At 49.2% G+C, this 17,286-nt stretch overlaps 1 protein-coding gene across 2 annotated transcripts in view; it reads right to left on the bottom strand.

The window, feature by feature from the left end:
• DLGAP4 (DLG associated protein 4) overlaps positions 1-14,543 on the bottom strand; it is a 333,015-nt gene extending 318,472 nt beyond the window's left edge. Inside the window, exon 1 of one of the 2 annotated variants that reach the window (XM_073309842.1) lies at positions 14,296-14,543. The gene's annotated coding sequence lies outside the window, so the exon portion shown is untranslated. The remainder of the gene's footprint in view (positions 1-14,295) is intronic. The other variant, XM_073309843.1, reaches the window with a different exon arrangement.
• Between the last annotated feature and the right edge of the window lie 2,743 nt (positions 14,544-17,286).

Here is a 17,286-nt window from a genome sequence, read left to right as displayed (position 1 = left end):
GTCTCCTCCTATCACACCCCTATATTTTGGGAGGTCCCTGGGTAGTTTGTTGAGGCTGACCCTCTAAACCACCAAGTGCCTAGCAGTGGACTTTCCTCCCCACATCCAGCTGCATTTCAGTGGGCCCCAGTTGTTGGCTTTTAGCAGGGGGCGGGGGGGGAGGTTACTATCCACTAGGGCTCCAACTGCAATACAGGAAATACACCCCAAGGCCCCCATTGTATTTTGGGAAGGGTGAGGCATGCTGCGTTACCCTCTGTGCCTCCAGTATAATTACGGGGGGTTGCAGTGTGTATTTAAATGGGCCTGGGAATCAGTTTGTGATTCACCAAGGACCCTGCTGCTGCTGTTAGGAAGGAATTGTGAGATCTGAATATTTTGGGAACTGCTCCACACCTGACGTTAGTGTGGTTGCTAGGTGATTAAACCATCCATCTGTTTATGACAGCACAGGAGAACAGTGAGTCAGTCCCTTTTTGTAGGAGAAAGGGAATGACTCTTTCAATTCAGCATCATTCCCCACCCTGCTACTCCCCAATTGGGATGGGCCCTGTCCTCACTGGACATTCACAATGAGCTACTGGAAAGGGGCCCCTACCTAGCAGATGTGACTGCAGGCTGACACCTCTCTGAATGCACTGCAACAGCTACACGCCATCTCAACAGCATGCTGCTCCATCACCACTCAGTACCCCGGCCTGGCAACACAGCAGAAGAACCACGGTGGTCAGGGTTGAAGCCAACCAGCTATAAAATTACAGGAATTGAAAAACATTTATTCTGGGCGAGAAAGACTTAAAGATCTTGTGACTGAGAATGAAGCTGCTCAGCAGAAGACTACGGATGACCTCCTAGCCCCATGGAAGTCAAGGAGAGTTTGACTGTTGGCTTCAATGGAACCAGGATTTCACCATCTGAAAACGTAGGAGTACTTGGGCAGTCTTAGCATTTGGCATCCATATGTTGGTCTCTGCTATCTCAGGGGCCCAAAGCGGATCCTTCTAAATCAATCAGAGTGTAGATACCTTCAGATATATTGGGCTGTTTGTAACAATGTAACTCAATACCAGAGCAGGGTGAAAAAGGGCAAGTTGGTTTAGTGACAAATTTCAAAGTTTCTCAAGTTTGACAAATCCAAATAAATGTTTCTGGTTTTGTTTTTAGTCCTCCCCCCTCCTCCACCCTTTTCTTTTTCTTCCTCCAACCACTTTGTAGTGGCAAAATGGACAAAGGATAAAGATTGGGAAAGGGAACAAAAACAACCGCCCAAAATTTGGTTCCTCAGTTTTGGGGCATTTTGGTTGAAAAACTGAAAAATTTCCAACAAATGAAAAAAGGTCCACCCAAAAATGTTATTTTTAAAGGCCACATTTCAACCACAAAAAAATTTTGAACAATTTTTTTTAAGAGCTCTACTAAATCACACAGAGAATATGATTGAAGGTCAGCCACAATGTGCAGACTCTGTTTGTATTTCAGTGCAGAGGCACGGTTGTGTGCAAATACGGACAAATCAGAAACCATCAAGACTTTGTTGTTGTCACTTTACTGCACACTATGGGCCCAATCCCATTGAAGTCCATGGAAAGACTCCTCTTAATTTCACTGGCATTTGGATCAGACCCCATGGCCATTAGGAACTTCACATCAGCAGCGTATGTGAACAGATGAGCTAGAGCAGTGGTTCTCAGCCAGGCATACGCCTACCTCTGGGGTACGCACAGGTCTTCCAGGAGAGACATCAACTCATCTAAATATTTGCCTAGTTTTACAACAGGCTACATAAAAAGCAGTAGCGAAGTCAGTACAAACTAAAATTTCATACAATGACTTGTTTATACTGCTCTATATACTATACACCGAAATGTAAGTACAGTATTTATATTCCAGTTGGTTTATTTTATAAATATAGGGTAAAAATGAGAACATGAGCAATTGTTCAGTACCTGTGTGCTGTGACTCTTTTGTATTTTCATGTCTGATTTTGTAAGCAAGTAGTTTTTAAGTGAGGTGAAACTTGGGGGTATGCAAGACAAAGACTCCTGCAAGGGGTACTATAGTCTGGAAAGATTGAGAGCCACCAAGCTAGAGCAGTGGTTCCCAAACTGCGACCCATGGAGCACTGGTTGGTTACAGTGTGATACCGCTCCTCCTTGTTTCCAATTGCTTCTGTAGTTGTCCAGGCTCCTCACTGCCGCCAGAAAGGAGGAGGAGGAGCTGGCCTTGCTACTAGGGGATACTACTTCCTAAGAGGAGGATAGGGCACAAGAGTTGCTCTCAGAGTCTATAGATACCATGTCCAGGCAGGAATGAGGTAGCTGGGCAATATGTGCAGGAAAGAAGGGGTGGCCAGGCAGGCGTGCAGGAGAGAAGGGAACTGAGTGCCGGGGACGCAGGTGCACAGAGGGGAGAAGTGGGCCAGGTGACAGAGGCAGGAGCAGGGGGAACAGATGGAACAAAGGGGGATGGGAGACAGCAGACCAAGTTCTCTGCTGCTGTAACTTGCTGACTTCAGCGAAAATATGTCAGCAGAGTCTGGCCCAGCGTGGGGCCAGGCCAAACCGGTATCACAGTAACAACAGTTGATCCTATACTAGATCCTTCCCTAGTGTTGGTTCCACCTAAGCAATTGCTGCAGCTGCAAAAGGCACACCCGGGAGGGGAGGAGGAGCCTGCCCAACCCCAAATGGGAGGATCGGTCTCCAGGAGACCATCAGCCATTAAACTGGTGCGTGCACCACGTGTAAGTCTGGGAACCCCTCCCCTAGAGCTACAGGTTCCATCTCTCTTTCCCAGTCCCCTGAGCCCGCCCATCCCCATTGTCACCCACCTTTCAGTCTTCAGATGGCCCCATCTGCATTGCATTTGCTCCCTAGCACTCCCACAGAGCCAGAAATGCCAGTACTCAGCTCCCAAACGTGAGCACTGGCTGGGGGAGGAAGACAGGCCGGGCTGCGTGGGAAGGACATTTTTCTTTAGCACATCCATTCCCAGTTTTCAATCTGCCTCCAAAGTTACTGGCTGCTGCGTTGATAAGCGATGCTAACAGGACTGGGTGCTGGGAGGCAGGGAGTGAGCGGGCCCATCACTCAGCAGCTGCTGGCAGAAAGCAATGGGAAGGCGTGTGGCGCAGGCAGACGGAGTGGAGGTACTACAGACGGGAGGGAGCGGGGAGCAGGAGTTTGCATCACACCTGTGCATCTCCTGTGCGGGGCGGGGGAGACACTGAAGCAGCAGCCAGGCTCAAAGGAGGCAGTGTCCCTCTCCGGCTCCTCTCAGCTACATGGAGGAGCAAGGCAGAGTGATCAGAGGCGGAAGGAAGAGCTCCTGGCTTGTCACCCATCTCCATCTGACCTCTGTTGAGAGGGCCCACAGTGCCGTTCAAGTTCCACTGTCCCAATGCCTTGAAGATACACAGCCTGGCGAAGGGTATTCCATGTGCCCGGCCCTCTGTGGTGTGGGAGAGGGAGCTTTGGAGCACGCGGGCCAGGAAGGCGTCACAAAATGAGTCTCCGTACTGCTCCATCTGCTCCTCAGATTTATTACTTGGGTTACTGGAGCCCCAAGAAGCCCCGTCACAGGTCAGAACCCCGCTGTGCTCGGTCCCTCAGGCTGCTCTGCCTGGGAAAGGGCCCCAGCGCACACTCACTGCAGAGAATGACTGCTGTGCTTGGAATGGCGGCAGCTGGTGATGGCTGAGCCACACACCTGCAGATTAGTCACCGCCGGCCGGCAGGATTCCACACACTGTCTGTCTATCTGTCTGTCTGCCCTGAGCCCGGCCAGGTCTGACATCGTGTTAGCAACAGAGGGCGTTCCCCAGCATAGACAAGCCCCTCTGCACACATGGCATTGCGCCTCCTCTGGCCACTGTTTCCCCCTCTCGGTTCTACCCTGTCATAAATATAAAGGGAAGGGTAACCACCTTTCTGTATACAGTGCTATAAAATCCCTCCTGGCCAGAGGTAAAATCCTTTCACCCGTAAAGGGTTAAGAAACTACGGTAACCCTGCTGGCACCTGACCCAAAATGGCCAATGAGGGGACAAGATACTTTCATATCTGGAGGTGGGGGGGAAAGGCTTTTGTCTGTCTGTGTGATACCTTTGCTGGGAACAGATCAAGGATGCAAGCTCTCCAACTCCTGTAAAGTTAGTAAGTAATCTAGCTAGAAAATGTGTTAGGTTTTCTTTGTTTTGGCTTGTGAATTCACTGTGCTGGAGGGAATGTGTATTCCTGTTTTTGTGTCTTTTTGTAACTTAAGATTTTGCCTAGAGGGATTCTCTATGTTTTGAATCTGACTGCCTGTGAGATTATCTTCCATTCTGATCTTACAGAGTTGTTCTCTTATCTTTTTTTTTTTTTTTTTTTGTTCTTCTAATAAAGTTCTGATTTTTAAGAAACTGATTGGGTTTTTGGGGTCTTAAAAATCCAAGGCTGGTTTGTGCTCACCTTGTTTATTCTCAAGCCTCCCCAGGAAACGGGGTGTAAGGGCTTGGGGGGATATTTTGGGGAAATAGGAACTCCAAGTGGTCCTTTCCCTGTTCTTTGTCTAAATCACTTGGTGGTGGCAGCATACTGTTCAAGGACAAGGCAAAGTTTGTGCCTTGGGAAAGTTTTTAACCTAAGCTGGTAAAAATAATCTTAGGAGGTTTTTCATGCAGGTCCCCACACCTGTACCCCAGAGTTCAGAGTGGGGAGGGAACCCTGACACACCCCACTCTGCCTTTGGAGAGGAAACACTCCGTTTGTCACCTGGACCCAGGCTCATCTCAGTCCTATGGCTCATGGCAACAGGAGAGAAGGGGATCAGAGGGGAGGACATCTGCAGCTGCAAAGAGCCATGTGCCGTGACAATGTAAATACCTTGAGGCTGGGTACTCAGTACCATGTGGGGGCTAACAGAAGCAAAGCCAGGCCTGCCTTTGTACAAACACTGTGCAGAGAGCTCCAAATACTGCACAAACAGCAGGCCTCAAAGCTAGAGCTGGGTAGGAAATGATTTTCCTGTCCTGGGAAACTTTTTGAGATTTAGAAAATGTTCCCATCCCAAATCAGGACAAAGAGCTGAAATCCCAAAAACGTTCACACAGAGACAATCAGGAAAAAAATCCAGCTGCGGTCAATCAAAACGTCCCTTTTTGATTTCAACCTTTGGGGATTTTTGTACCACAATTAGCTTAAACTTTGGAACAAAACGTCATTGTGAATAAAGAAAACAAGATTTTCAGTTTCAAACATGTCAGAACGGGGACACTGAAAGAAAAGGGGCTGATACCATCGCAACTGGTCTTTGGAATGAGCAGGTTGCTGCACCGGCCCTTCCCCATGCACAGCTGCAGTTACAATGAAGCAGCATGTTCTGACGAAAAAATGTCTCGCCGAAAACTTCCCAACCAGTTCTACTCCAGTCACTCCAGAGAGGCAGGTCAATACCCCCATTTTACAGACTAGGAAACTGAGGCCCAGAAAGTTGCAGTCACTTGACCAAAGTCTCATAACTAGTCAGCAGCTGCTTCAGCAGCGATCCCCCCCAATCCCTGATCAAACCACTAGCAAATGTCTTGTGCAAGAGCAGCTACGACTCTGGGATAACCACAGGAGGTGTCAAGGCCCAGCTAGTCACTCCACCACAGCACAGCTGGTTGAAGAGGCATATCACTCCACGAAGGGACCAGCCAGTTAGGAGCAATGCTGTCCATCCAAATGGCAGTTAAAAACCCAGTTGCAACGCAGTGTGGATGTTGCCATAGATTACTGTGCCTGGCTTAGTCCCTGAAACACTCTCTTAGGAACTTATATGGCCCCCATCACCACCGTATCTCATCACCTCACTCTAGCCTATTTATCCTGACAATATTCCGATGAGGTAGGGCAATGCTATTATCCCCCTGGAAAGCTGTCACTGAGAGACTCGGGATGCATCTGCACTGCAATCAGAGGGGCAGGCTAGCTTTAATGTCGTTAGCACAACTAAAAATAGCAGTGAAGACACGGGGAGAGGCTGTACAAGCCTTGCCGGGGTAGATACATTGCTAGTTCATGCTGAAGGAGAAAGCTTCAGGGCCCACCTGGGCACCGCAGCCTACCTGAGATTGCAGTGGAGACGTACCTTAAGTGAATGGCCCAAGGTCACACAGGGAGTATGTCAGATCAGGCTTTTCCACAGCCCAAGCTAGCACCCTAACCACGGGACCATCCTTTCCCTCCAAGCCTTCCTAGTGTCAGCCCATGGGAAAGACGAGTTGGATTAAGGAACTAGTTAGCAAGGAAGTGTAAATTCCATTCCCCATGGTAAAGAAACTGTGCCATTAAAATTCTCTCTCCTATGACACACTCAGAGCCTATTTCAGTAATAGCTTGGCAGGGGAATAACATTAGTGAACCTATAAATATCTCCTGGGATGCTGCTTTGCTGAGAGAGATGGCAGGAGCCAGGCTTGCCAAGCACAAGTTCTGCCACGCTGGCAGCCTCCGTGGGGTTTAGATAAGCAACCAGAAATGTGGACACTTCCGCAAAGCTCAGGGTCAGCCCAAGCTATTGGGATGTCCTGGGTCTCTCCCATTGGTCAGGAGATCTCATGAGCATGAACTGCCGAAAGGCTGCTTCAGGATGGGACAACCATTCTGTGAGCAGCCACCTGGCTGTTTTCAGCTCCAAGCAAAACTTAGAAGGGAATCAAACAAGAGCTGAGGCCAAGGACTGTGTAATGGGGAGGGTAGGAGGAGGGAGGGGCGGGACTTACTGTGGTAGGAGTGAGTGTGGAGAAGAGATGGTGGGAACCATTACAAGCTAGTTGGGGCATTTCCTAGGTGGCAGTCGTGCTGGCCTGGCTAGCTGGCTATGCAGACACCTTCATGGGCACTGCCAGTGCAGAGTGGAAGACACACTCATCCTAGAGGCTGATTTAGTGCAAAGCAAGACTCCTCTGGGATGAGCAGAGGGCTCTCGTTCCAAGTTCCATGGCTGCCAGGTTTCCCGGTTGGCGTATGAATATTCCCGAGCAGGGATGGGCTAGTCGGTTTGGTTACAATAACCCAGTGATACTAGAAATCTCCTGAGAAACAACTCACAAGATTTTTCAGACCAATCTGAATGTCCAGAATAAGCAGCAGGCTAAGTGTCCTGATGCTGCTTATCCAACCTGAACTGACCCTCCAAATCACCCTCACCTCCCAGCACAGGGAGCCCATTTAGGAGGTGGGAGCCCATTGAGCAGCGAGAGCTCCCCTTTCTCTGTTCCATTGCAGTCCTGAGGAGTGGGGCAGGCTTTGCTCAGAGTGGATGGGAGCCTGGGAGAATACTACCTCCAAGGGAAACATGGAAAGGTGGGGCTATCCCATGCTGAACACCTGACGTCAGGGAGGGGAACAATGACGCAATAGCTACAAGTGCCATCAACTGCTGGGACCCTCTAAATGCATTCAAGAAGGAGACAACTTCCCCATTCAGATGGGTGATAAAGGAGCCAACAAGAGTACTATTGGCTGATAGTGTCCCTGCTGCTCTGTGTCTAATCTGTATTGCTGCCCAAGTTGATGGGGCCAGGTGGATGTTGCTCGCAGGCATAGCTCTTGTAACAGAGCAGAGCATGGAGGTATGTAATTCGTACGTGTCCCTCGGCTCACCGTACCGTAGTGGGATGTAATTCATTGCTTTCAAAAGCATGACATAAAAGTCAGGATAGTGTTATCACAGGAGGGGAGAAGCATGTAATGGCTTTGGAGCTCACGGTACAGCTCCTTCACCGGAAGAAAAGCAAGGATGTGACCTGGATACTAAATCAAGCAGAGCAGAGCTCTCCTAGCGATTTTCACAGCTAGGCCTCTTCCAGGGCAGGAAAGTGGGCAGGGGGAATCAAGGTCAAGAGGGTCACAGGCCGGGAGGATGGATTCTTTCCTATAAATGCTCCTTATTCAAAGGCATCTTAGAGGACCCAGGAAGTCACAAGGGAAAATTCTGCTTTCAGTTACACTGGAATAAATCCAACTGCAGTGACACCAGTGCAGATTTACAGTGGTGTAACAGCAAAGAGTTGGGCCCACTGCCTCCAGAACGACAGGGCTCAGAAATCAGCAAACAGCACCCTCCCCCCACCCCCGCCTATGCTGGGAGCAGAGAGTCCCCTGCAGAAGTCAGGAGGAAACTCTTCTCACTCGTTTGGCATGGCACAATGGCCACATGCAATGCTGTGATGGAAGGGAGGCTTCTTTCCTCTGAAACATCCACTATTGTTTGGCCACTGTCAAAGGAAGGATACTGAATGCGATGAACCAGATGGGCTCCAGGGCGTGCTCCTTTACCAAGCGTACTTACAAACACGAGCTGCTGCTGGAGACAAAGACACTGAGGCTTGGGAGATGGAGAGGGAGCATTTCTCGAACACGTTACCCCAAGCCCCTGCCCGTCTGTGAGGGTAAATATGTATAAACAGGGGCTCATGCAGAATGTTACAAGCGGCGGGGACAGATCTGCCTGCGCATGTACCAGCTGCCATCTCTGCGCTTTGTAAATAGAGGGGAGAATGGTCGGAGCCACCCTTACCGCCATCCATTGTCATCTCCCCAAGGAGATTGTGCGAGTAGCGCTCACCTTGCCAAGACACGTTGAGAGTAACGGCCACGGCATTTTTTATTTTTATTGCACACTCTACAGATGGGGTTTTCAAAAGCTCTCAGTACTGGCCTAGCCCGGCTCTCATTGGGCATTTTCCCCTTGATGTCAATGCGAGCAGCGTTAAACCGACGCCCAGTGCTTTTGATAATCCTGCCCTTAACTTATAAATTAAAAGCAGGAAAGCGTCTGCAAACACGTTTCAGCAGCTACAGTGTTCCGAGCATCCCTGCCCAGGCCCACGTGTGGGATGTGCTGCATGACAAAGGCCCATCATGAACGAAACACAAGCATTATTACAGCAGAAAACTTCCTGCAGGGGGATAACTTTCCATAAGCTCAGTTTCAAGAGTCTTTATTACTAATATCAATAATTTGCAATGGTGGGCGTGACTGGGTCATTGGATTCACATAGACTGAATGATCGCTCTCATAGCTTTCATAGCTTTGGGACCAAGAGAAGTGGTGCCCCTCAAAATGTGGGACAGTTGAGACACATGGCATCAAGGTTTATGGACGATGAGGATGGACTCTTTGAAGGATCAGAAAGCCATACTCTGCATACAGAGGCATCTTGGTAATCTAGGAAATACAGGAGAATTTCCATTTAGCGCCTCACCTGGGACATACCTAGATAAACATATGGTTTCAGAAGCTATTTTGGAGCTCTCTGCAAGATGACACAGAGAGTCAGACCTAGAGGAGCCAGACTTCTCCTCTAATAATTCTGGATGCTGTAATTCACTCTCTCAGGAACTGGGAAGTTTCCTATGGAGTCACTGTGAGCCTAGCCCGATAGCCCTTACTCAGGGAAAACTCCCATTGAAGCAAATGGGCCATCAGTCTACACTCCATGCTTAAACCAACTCCCAGTGAAGTCAGTAAGAGCTCAATGGAAGCTTGTCTGAGTAAAAACAGAGTCTAAGCCTCAGGGTCTGGTCCATTGGGAGCTTTCCCTAAAGCTTGGTCTACACTAGAAAATTAGGTCAGTTTAAACCACATCAGTAAGGGATGTGAAAAATACACACTCCTGAGCAGTGTAGTTAAGCCAACTAAGTCCCAGTGAAGACAGCGCTAGCTTGACAGAAGAATTCTTCCGTCAACCTAGCTACTGCCTTCCGATTATCTACACCGACGGAGAATCCTTCCCATCAGCATAAGTAGAGTACACAGAAGTACGACAGAGGCTGCTGTTGCGTTTTAAGTATAGACAAACCCTGAGTAACACCCGGATGAGTCAGAGTTCAGATATGGGCCCTATGTTTGTTTTCTTCTGGGTACAAACTATAATACAAAGCCACACATGGAGTTCATTAGGTTTTGTTATTCTCTCAGTCTAGTAACCAGAGATTGTATCCATGGAGGCACCCAGCTGAGCTTCAAAATAAGACAGTGGGAAGCATTTACAAAGCATCAAATGCAAATAAACGCACTGCAAAATGTCATGGTTTGGATGCAGCAGCCAGTGGATTCCTAGGATCAATCAGCTGAACAGGACTATGTGATAGGAGCCATCTGAAAGCGTACAAACCAAGAATTTTTTTAAACAAGGCTTTACATTCTCTGTTACTCACTTTCATGAGCACACAGCACCTTGAAATGGGGCTCATATTTAGAGTTTACCTGGACTCCTCAGAGCTCCAGCACAAACAGCAATATCCAGAGTAATTACATCTTTATTTGCATTAATGCTCCAGTTGATCATGTGCTCCCTACTCAAAATAGCTCCCTTTGCTCACCCCGGCTTCTTCTGGAAAAAGCCTGAGGGTCAGACCGTGACACCTTTACTCACAATGAGTAGGGCCAGCTACACAGCCTTGCCCAGAGTGAATAAATTCACTTTACACCATGCCTAGAAGATCAACAGGCCATCAAGGGGGAGAAAACCCAAAGTTAAGGGCTATCTATTGAAAACATCCTGCCCTGAGCCCCCCAGTATTTCACTATTGGGGCAGTTAACCAGACCACTTCCACTGACTACAGCAGTAGTAATGGTGTCTGGGGACAGAGCTCGTCTTGAAGGCAGTTAGAACAGAAACCATGCAGAATTTATAGATCAAAGTCAACACCTTGAATAGCATCCAAAAAGCAAATAAGAAGTCAGCAGGAGCGTCTGGAGAACAGATGCTACAGTCCCTGGTGCTGACACCACTATGCACAAGCTAATGACCCCTGTGCAGCTAAATCCTACGCTCACACATCTGAAAAGGCACGTTGTGGTGAAAACATTCCTCGCAGGCATCTTCATTTCAGTATCCTGCTCTCCTCATGCCAGTGCCAATGGAAGTTCCATGCACGTCGGGAAAGCAGAATGCCACATGCATCCGGGCCCCCAGTGTTGCCTATTTAACTTGGAAGGCCACGATATCAAATCAGTGCTCAGCAGAAGCCGATTGCAGACACATTCATGTGGGCCCCTTATGCTCATTTCCAAAACCCCTGTGCTGTTATTTGCACATATGCAAAGATGCACAATGGGTTAACATGAGAAAACGTCGCTCAGAATGCACTCAGGTGTCAAATCAACCTATCACATTGCTCCTAATGTCTGTTTGGTCTGAATTTTTTGGTGCACAGGAAATTTATTCTCCCAGGATGAAATTCACCCCTGTGCACAGGGGCCAGCACCAGTCTGTCAGAATTCAGGGGTACATAAATCTCACGTTAGCCCTGTCCACATGCATGAATTTCACCCTGAACTAGTTAATTCCTTAAGCACTTCAAAGTCTCCATTTCATGGCTGTGTCTGGTACATTGTGTACAAAAACACCCAGGGGAGTTAAAGGGACAGACCTTCTACTGGCGTAAATCAACATAACTCCACTGAAGTCAGTGGAAGTATTCTGATTTACACCAGCTGAGGTTCTGGCCCTGGATGTGGAAAAGACCTCTTCCATCACCCAGTCCACTTCCCTGACAGCACTACAAAAAAACTAACCCAGAGGCCTTTCACGGCAGCAGGATTACATGATCAGCTGGCATATACCCTCCCAGAGTGATGCTTGTATGTTAGTTCTGCTGTTGTCATGTTTCATGCCAGGAGAGGCAATTTCAGAAGGACTTGCGATTATTAAGTAACTATTCTGAGATTACTTGATCCTGCTACTTCCCCAGCATGCTCCCTTGTATGTTTTTGCCATTTGCTTCCATGGGGTGAGAAGTGAAATTCCCGTTTTCACCTTTTAGAATGGCGGTTAAGGGACTGGCCTACAACTCAAGAGCGCTGGGTTCAATTCCTGGCTCTGTCCCATGCTCTCTGTGTGACTCTGGGCAAGTCTCGGTACCTGTGTTCCCCAATTACAAAACGGGCAGCGAGGTAGCTCCTTTCTTCCAGACTTTGTCTGTCTTCTGGTTTAGATGGCAAACTCTTAGGGGCAATGCCTGTTTCTCCTGCTGTCTTTGCACTGCGCCTAGCACAGTGTGGCCTGGGGCTTGGCTGTGGTCTCTATATGCCACTGAAATATAAACAACAATTTCACAACCCCAAACCCTTAGAACCAAACTGGTCCCAAATCCACACCTAGGAGGACAGCCTCAGGCTCTGTCTGGAGCTCATGTTCTTACACGGAGAGAATTCCCTTTCTCTTGCCTTCCCTCCAGGGTGAGGGATGCCCGCTGGGCTTTGCTTCCAGCAAGTCCGTCCACTTTACTTCCCTGCAGTTCCTGGTCCCTTCTGCCAGCTTCACAGAGCCCAGAGAGGTTGGGATGAAGGGCACCAAACAGGCCACAAAGCAATCCTGGGTGTATGCCGGCCAAGACTAACTCCATGGTTAGACATTATCCATCTTAGGTTGAGACTCCAATACCCTCCTCTGCTAGGATTTGTGAGCGTCTCAGACCACCTTCAAACCTTGCCGCCCACCTTCCCCGCCCAGGAGAGCACTTTCCCCACAGCACCGGCTGCTGGCACCTTTATGGCACGGCACATGTGTTTGCTATCCAGCCCAGCCACAAGAATACAAGAGAATAAAACAAACAGGAGAAGGAAGCGGACAGGAAATAGTTTGTTCTCTTTTGCTGCCCCTGTCAGCTGCTTTAGCACAATAGCTGGGCTCCTGCTGCTAGCACACATGGTGAGCTCATGGCATGCTGCAGTACGGAGAACCTGAGCTCCACTCAGCCTGCAAACGAAGCATGTTGGGAGGAGAAAGCATGCGAGCAAGCAAGGCCAGGCAATAGCAGCTCTGTACTTCCATCATCCCCCTGCGCCTTTGCTTAGCTTGGCACTCGCCACCCACCTCTCTTGAAACGTTTCAAGAGAACAGGTTTCCTTCGAGGCTTTAAGTCTCGCTCCTTCAGGTTTTCCATCCCCACCTCTCCCCTCCTACTCCAGTACGCGCTGGGAGTCCCGTGAAAGGCTGTGTGCTTGTCATGTCGCTCCAAGGTTACCCTCAGCCAAGCCCCTGCAAGCATGGGAGCATAAGCTTGCTTCAAACACCTCCTCCTCTCCCAATTCATCCCCCAGCTCCACGATTCATTTGGGGAGTGTGGGGGGGGGGGCGTTCAGGGCTCCTCTTGCAGTGCCGGCAGAACACCTGAAATCTGGAGTGGGCAGACACAGGCATGCTCCTCTGCACACACTCAGCTGCTCATCGCATTTGCACGCCTGCACACACACATACTTTGTGCAGTCAGTCGCTCATCACACACGCGCTTCACACATGCTCAGTCACTCCACCACATTTGCACACGCGCGCACACACACATACTCAATTGCTCTCATGTAAACATATACACGTTCAGTTGTTGATCACGCACGCTACGATCCTGCATTAGAAGGCCTAAACATCTCAGACCTTTGAAGCAGGATGGAGGGCAGTTCTCATGCCTTCTTGCAGGCTCAGTGGGGAAGAACAGGCAGAAGGCACAGTACATGAGGCTTTTCTGCCATGTGGCAAATACCCTAGGGTTTCTCCCGCTACGCCGCACATTTCTCTATCTGCAATTATCTACTCTGATTGCAGCTGCATTGAGAAATCAAAGCCCCTGCTATGACTTTACGCAATATAGCCTTGGCTATGTAGCAGGAGTATATGCAGGAATATAGCCTTGACTATTCAGCCTCCATCTCCTTCCACCAGCAGAACTAACGACTCCCAGCCTGTGGCCACAGCTACCTGCTTTCAGGGACTGGGGTTAAGTCAATGGGCTTGAACCTGAGCCAAGATAAAACCCAACAGACTATACAGTGCAAAAGAAGCATAATAAATCCTCATCATCCCACCACCAAAGCTGTGCAGGGATCGTGCCATTTTGATGACAACTTCCTCCCCACCCCAACACACACACAATTTGGGCAAACACAAGACACTCCAGGGGAGCAGGCAGGTACATTTCAAGGACTTAGGAGTTGATTAGTTCCCTAGAGAGCCCTAAAAACTGGCCGGGGCTAGATCCCAATCCAAGCAAACAGCCCGCAAATAGCCCATGAATCATCTCCACCTGCAATCCCGCATGAAGGAGAATGGGGGGCTGCTCCCCCTTCCCCCCCAGCCCCCTCCAAAGGGAGATGTTAACAGCAGCGACATCTCTCTGTTACATGCTTTGTTACCCCAAGCAACACCCCCCTCCGGCGGAGACAAGCCCCTTAGTCTCCAGGCCCTGCATGCTTTTTCCATCACATCACCCCCCACCAGGATGCCCCTTGCTAGGAATGAAAAATAAAGGCAGCTTAGGTCTCACCTGGCTCTCCGTGGGGGGGGGGGGCAGTAGCAGTGGCTCACAAAGGAGCTATTCCTTGCCCAGGTAGCACTTGTCCACAGAAAGCTTTGGCTGGAGCCCAGGATAACGGCTGTGGCAGTTCTCTCCTTTTTTATTTTATTTTATTTTTTTTGTCCTCTTCCCTTTTGGAAGGAATCCTCCTCTTTCCCCCTTATGCAGCAGTCTCCGTTCTCCCTATGACGAGCACTGATGTGATGCCCATTCATTCAGATTTTCTCCCCCCCCCCCCCCTTCCGCCTCTCTTTCCCTGTATTGAGGTTGTTAGTGATGCTGCAGCAGTGCTGAGAGCCCCTTGGGAGTACAGTGCAGAGAGGGGGGGGGAAGAGATGCAAAAAAAAAAAAAAAAAAAAAAAGGAGGAAGGCTGCCCCCAAAACCAGACCTGGATCTGCAAGAGGACTCTGGAATTTTACACCAGGAAACTAGGACAGGGAGCAGAGCTGGGCCCAAGCTGCCACTGAACATTGCATTATCCAGCCACTGGTTGCTTGAATCACACACCAAGTGAACACACCCGAACTGCTGAAGCACTCAATAAGTTATCAGGAAGAAGCTGCAGGTTATATAAAGAGGCAGGCAGCAGCCAGGCCCTGCTAGAGGCTGTGTCGATGTTCCCGCTACACTCCTTTATTTTTAGAGGTGTATAGCTCGCCGGCTGCAAAGGAAAATCACCACTCAGAGGTGAGCTCTGGCATGAAAAATTCCATGCCAAGAGCAATTATCGTTCTGCGTTGTCTGTCGGGTTTTAACAATGGGAAGTGAAGTCGGTGCCAGGTGCCGTGTTGGCGGCCCCGCAGACTGGCGGTCCTTCTGATAAGGGAGGGAGAGAATATTTGGTGCTTTTATAGCAACTTCCCTCTGGAGATCTCAAAGCACTCTACAGACTGCAAGCCACCAACCCACTTATCACCCCAATTTTACAGAGAGGAACTTGCCCCCGATCACACAAGTGATCTGTGGCCGAACCAGGAACTGAACCCACATTCCCCAGGCAGCCTTGGCACTGCATCAGGCTGCCCTACTCCAAGCTTTTGTCATCTCATCGCCTCCCTTAACCACAGCACCTTCCTTTCCACCTTCTTCATACCACAGTGCAAGCTTCCCCCAGGCACTGCTCAGTTCACATGCCCAACTACTGACCTGGAGGAACCTGGCCGTCAGCTGCCTGTCTGTGGCAATGTTTTAGGGGTAGCATAGATGCTTGCAGCAGCAATGGAAGGGGGTTTTCTGTCGCTGTAGTAAATCCACCCCCTCAAGAGGCGGCAGCTAGGCCAACCTAGTGGTGTTTATGCTATGGCTTGGGTTGGTTTAAGTACATCGCTCAGGGATGGGAATGTTTCACAGCCCCGAGCGATGTAGCTGGGTCAGCCTAAGTTTAAGGTGTAGACCAGGCCTCAGTGCTGTTGCTGGGCTAGTTGGTGAAGTCCTCCTGGACTGAGCTCTCCATGGTACCCTGGAGTGGCTGCCCCAACGTGGCTCCTTTGCATGCATCTGCAGCTGTGTCGGGGGCCCAGCACTGGGGTGAAGAGTCCCTTTATTTTGCTTTGAATTTATTTTCCGGGAAGGGCAGTTCCCCAAGTGCTCCAGCAGACGGAGCCTCAGTTGGCCTCACTCTTGTTACCCATTTGCAATGGTGGCTTTACTGTACCATGCCCATCTCTCTAGCTCAGAAAGGGATTAAGACTACTCGCTCATTTCACATAGGCCAAACCCTACACCCCACATCCCTCACATGATGCTTTCCAGTTCTGGGAGAACATATGAGTATGTGCAGAGAGCAGTTTTTTCAGAGTTGAACAGTTGGGCAGCTTATGGTTAAAGCACAGGTCTGGGAGTCAGGAGATCTTGGTCCTAATTCCTGGTTCTGCCACAGACTCACTCTTTGATCTTGGGTAAGTCACTTAGTCCTACATTTGCAAAAGTGTCCTCTAGTTTGGGAGGCCACTTTGTATGCCTGACCAAGAAACACTCGGATGCTACATGGAGCAATCCAGATAGAGATTGCTGATGCTTTGAGATCCTGGGCTGGAAGCCATTACAGACACGGTTCTTAGTGTTATTGCTTTAGGCCAGCGTTTCTCAAACTGAGAACCTGGTTTTCCTAAGGAAGGCTCCAATCTCTAAGAATAATGGAAATCTACAGATATTTTCTTTCCTGTAGCAGTTTCAGTCTGGATTCAGCAAAAGCACAACTGAATTGACCATTTGGCTTTCGCTCAGTCCTAAGGGGGAATAATCAAGCAAGAAAAAGTAATCAACACACACATGCAGTGCTGTCCATGCACTGAAAACACTCTCCCAGAATGAGCAATTTTTTCCCCAGTGTTTCAAAGGTGGCTGGATCTCTTTGTTGAGCCTTAGGGGACAAATGCTACCTCAGAGTTGGAAAAACCCTCCCTAACTGCCTATCATCTCCAAATGGCTTTTCTTTGGAAACTGAACATTCAGAAGGTTATTTGTTGGAAATGGAGACTGCGGCCTCGAGGCATTACAGCGACAGGAATAGAATTCGACAGTGCGGGCTTCTTCAAAAGGCAACTTTCTGCCACAGATGCAGAACGCATTTCATCTCAGTTAAAGGCAAGAGAGCACCTAGCACCCAGCCTTGGTACCAGCCAGTCCTGCTCCTTTTGGCTTCTGGAGAGCAGGGCTTTCTCTGTCCTCCTGCCTCTTCTGCATCCCTACAGCTCTTGGTGTCCACCCTGATAGGTGAGGGAATGAGAATAAAGGCATGATTGCCGCTCAGCCTGCCCTCCAGGCAGAAAAGGGACTGGCTGTGCTGCTCAGGGGATCATATTCTCCGTGCCAGAAACATGAGTCGGTTTCAGTGGTTTGTTAACAGAGAGAAGCACAGCAGGGGTAGTGGAGTGGAGCAGCTAGCGGCAAAGGAATTAGTCATTAGAGCTGTGAAAAGAACAGATTTTTTGGTTCACTGGTAATCCTGAAATATCAAA

The sequence above is a fragment of the Lepidochelys kempii genome, chromosome 13 (assembly GCF_965140265.1).
Source record: "Lepidochelys kempii isolate rLepKem1 chromosome 13, rLepKem1.hap2, whole genome shotgun sequence".
NCBI classification, from domain to species: Eukaryota; Metazoa; Chordata; order Testudines; family Cheloniidae; genus Lepidochelys; species Lepidochelys kempii.
The sequence above is the reverse complement of the archived record's forward strand: the minus strand, read 5'-3'. Positions and strand labels throughout refer to the sequence as shown.